Raw genomic sequence first — 4,237 nt, forward strand, 5'->3', positions numbered from 1 at the left:
TATGTTAGTGCTGGGAGTTGAACCCAGATCCTCTAGAAGAGCAGCCAGTGCTCTGAACTGCTGAGCCATCTCTCCAGCCCCCAGGGAAAAGCTATCAGTGAGTCATCTTGGGGAGAGAGGGATGAACTAGTCCATTAAGGAAATGCCTTCCCCCCCACCCCCCACCTCCTGAACAGATTCCTGTGAAAGTTTCAGTCACAGAAAAGGCCAGCTGCTGCCTTCAAAACTTATTTTGCCCTAAGGCGCTCCTGGGATTCTTCCTTATCTTGTAGGAGTCCTTCCTCGATCTTGCAAGGTGCCGGCATGCAGCTTTGATTACAAGGTCAGGCCCAGAGACCTTGCAGGCTTGTTTGAATGGTCCTGTGAGGCAGGGGCTGGCAGGTCCTGGAGAGATAGGCAGAGCCTAGAGGCTTTTGATTTCCTGTTCTGCTTCAGGCCTAGCTGGTACCCCCTGGACCACAGCACCTTTTAAAGACAGTGCAGTAAAACGTGGGTTTGCCTCCCTGCTGGGCTTCCCAGTTCTTGCAAGCATCTTTTCCAAATGGAGTCAATGAAGTTTTACTCCCGGCCCCTTGGAGAGCGTGGGCCTACTTTAAGGAGGGAATTGGAACAGGAACAGTCATGTTTTGTAGGTGTTATTGTTCATTTCCTTGTGGTCCTGCAGCTTCCTCTGGAAAAATCCAACCAACACATCCGTTTCAAGGCCCAAGGAACTCCCTGGTGTTGACCCTCTGTCTGATTCCTGTGTGGTCAGAAGACTGATGCTTTTCAGTGCCCGCACTTATTTCCATGGTAAAATAATTCCACGCTCGGCTAAATCCCGCTTACACACAAGTGTGCACCTGTTAAAATAGGTCATTTTTCACAGTTAATCTCCGGGATTCCATGGGTATGTGTGGGAACCGCACGCAAATGCAACCTGAATGTCACAAAGGGCATTCTTTCTTCTCTGAAGAATGACCCCGGTGGGCCCAGGCTTGTCCATCGCTCGCCTGCACTGATCTGAGAAGTGAGGAAACTCACTTTCTGCTGGGAGAATAGGAGGATAGTTTCGTCCTGGCATTGGAGGCTGGGTGAACTCACGTGGCTCTTTGTTATATATTTGAAATGGGCCCCTGAGACCTTTTTTTTTCTGAGCCCAGCTTTCCTAGGTGTCTCCAGTGACTTCAGCAAAGGGGAGGAAGGAAGAGGAGGAGGGACGGACAGACAGAAGAAGAAGGGGAGAGGGAGAAAAGACATTTCTAGCGCCAACTGCATTTCTAGCGCACGTGACGTTTTGTTCACCAGGTAGTCCTGAAATGTCACTCTGCTACAAAGGTTAAGGCCGATAGGTAAATGCACGAAAGGGTACTTTTTGACTCTGAAACCTTGGTAGTGAGTTCCTCACTGTGCGTCTGGGAACCCAAAGGCCCAAGTCAAATTTCAGAAGCATCAGGGTCAACTGCAAACCTGGGGCCTGGGTTCCAGACAGAAAGGCCAAAGGTCGCCAAGGGAACTGACAGTCTTGGTTCGTGTTTTTTGTCAACTTGTCACGAGCCAGAGTTTATCTGGAAGAAGAAGCTATTGGGAAAATATCTCCAGCAGACTAGCCTGTGGGAAAGTTTGTAGTGCATTTTCTCAATTAGTGGTGGAGGTGTGACGGCTTAGCCTACCGTGGGCAGGACCTTATCAGAGCTGGTGGCCCTGGTCCTATAAGAAAGCAGGATGAGCAAGCCATGGGGAGCAAGACGGTAAGCAGCGTCCCTCCATGGTCTCTGCATCAGTTCCTGCCTCCGGGTTCCTGCCTTGAGTTCCTGGCCTGACTTCCCTTCTTGATGGACTGAAGCCAAAAGCTGAAATAAATCCTCCCCAACCCCCACGAGTTGCTTTTTGGTTGTGTTTTATCACAGTGGAAGAAAACCAAAAACTAGGACAGACGGCTGTCTGGGAAGCTTGGCTTGCGGACAGGGGCAGCCTGTCACATACCCCTGTCCCCAAGGTTTGTGAGGCCTGCTTCAATTGCTCCTCCTCCCGACAGATCATCTTCAAGAGGTGAGTCTGGAACAGAGCCACGGTCAGCTGCATCATGGGAGCCACGGATCTCCAGGGAAAGAACCCACCCTCAGGAAGGTAGACAGGTAGACACCAACTCTCTGCCTTGAACGTGGTCGTTAATACACGCGGGAATCCTAAATCTAAGCGTGAGGTCCCCAGACTTATTTAAACACATTATCTGAGCCACGTGTTAAGAAAGATACGAGGTCAGGCTGTGACTCCTGTACTGGGTTCAGTGAGGGAAAGCGGAAGCTCTGTTCTTTTAGGGCAGCAGAGGGCCCCTGGCAGATGAGCGGCAAGACAACTTAGCTGGTGGACCCCTCCCACTGAGCTGTTGCTACGGGTAGCATGGCCCTGGGGGCAGCGAGATAGCTGGGGCCTTTAAAGATCCGGTCAGAGGGCATAAGCTGCCCTCTTCATTTTGCTCCCTGCCACGGACACGGCCTTAGCATCCACCATCCCTAAGGACTTCAGAGTGTGCTTGGGAAAAAACTGGTCCTTTCTGCTGAGACTGCAGCTGAGTAAGCTGGTAGCCAGGGTCTATTTGTCAAGACCAAACCCCAGCAAGCAGATTCCGCATGAGTCCTAACCTCTGAAGGATGATTCGAATCTCCAAAGTCTGAATCCCCGGGGACTGGGAACAGTTTGCAGAGGACAGACATGGCAACCACGGGGCGGTTGCTGAGGGAACCTGCAACCACGACACGGGGAAGACAAGTGGGAGCTGGGGACCTTTGACCTGGGGAAGAAAGGGCTTGGGGGGGCAGGAGGGCTGACGGTGCATACCTGAGGGACTGTCATGGCGAGGACCTGCGTTTGCTCCCTGTGACTCAAGAGACTAGAACGTTGACTTTGTGGAGTGGGGAGGAGTCCAGAGCCCGGCAGCTTTTGAAAGTTCACAGTTCTACTATTTTGTACAACTAGTAGACACGAATGAAACATGTTTTAAAAAATATATAAATAAAACCTGCACTTTAAAAAATGTCGAGTGTTTCTTTTTGTCAGAGACGTCCAAGAGGTAGGTCAAGAGGAGCTCGGGGCAGAGGGTTCCTGTCACTGGAAGAAATTAAGATGGAGACAGGAAGCCACCAGACAAATTGGCAGTGGAGAGGAGCCAGCATGGGAGCTGGGGTTGAGCCTCCAGGCTGCACTCGGCCCAGAGTCCTGGATTCTCTCCTCCTGCTGTTGTAACTTAATGAGCTGCTAACACCCACACCTGGCTTCCTATTCAAACAGGCCTGGCCGTGAATGGGGAGGACCTGCACCACAGGTGGGCAGAGTAATAACAGACTCCTCCCGGGGTCTCTGGAATGAGTGGGAATTTGTGGAAACTGGTCCTCCTGCAAGCCTGAGAGTTGACTGAGGCGGAAGGTGCCTCCTCTGACCTCAGGGGACACCGAGACCTCCTGAGCAGGAAGGAGAGTGTTTTAGTATCTTCCCTGTGTCTTTCCTCAAGAGCTGGGGCACAGCCCTCAGCTCCCTCGGTCCTTATCCTCTCAGGGAACACCCGGCCCTTGTCAGTGTAGTGAAGGCGGCGAGCACAGCTCTGTAGGGTTGGCCCCAGTGAACTGGTTGATTCCAGCAGAGTGGTTCATTCACGTCAGCTCCTCTTGCTTTCCTTTCTCTCCCAAAGTGTTGTTGGCGTTCCTTCTAGGCTCCGCCCCACAGTTACCTGGCAACAGCCAGGTCTGCCTAACTCACTTTTAAAGGGGCTGCTTGCTCTGCCCTCAGTCTCTTACTCTCTTCTCTTGATCGCCTTACCCCTCCTCCCTCTGTTCCTTCTCTCCCCACTCTCTCCACAAGCTCATGGTCTCTCTCTCTCTCTCTCTCTCTCTCTCTCTCTCTCTCTCTCTCTCTCTCTCTCTCTCTCTCTCTCTCTCTCCCCTTTCTCTGCCTCTACTACCCCAGCAACTCCCCTCCTCATGCCCTAAATAAACTCTATTCTATACTCCACTATATGGCTGGTACCTCAGGGGGAAGGGACGCCTCAGCTTGTGCCCACAGAGGCATCCCCTTCCCCCACACCATACTGTGCCTCCAAACATATCCCTGGCTTCTTTTTCTTCTTTATAAAACACAACAACATGCTCCTTTGGGAAATAGCGGCTTCTGAAGGAAGTGGTTCATTTAGTTGGCAGGCTCTTAGCCAGCTACTCCAGCCACAGGTAGGAATTTCAATTCCAGGATGCAGAACTTAGCACTG

The sequence above is a fragment of the Rattus norvegicus genome, chromosome 11 (genome assembly GCF_021556685.1).
Source record: "Rattus norvegicus strain SHRSP/BbbUtx chromosome 11, alternate assembly SHRSP_T2T, whole genome shotgun sequence".
In the NCBI taxonomy this organism is placed as follows: Eukaryota; Metazoa; Chordata; class Mammalia; order Rodentia; family Muridae; genus Rattus; species Rattus norvegicus.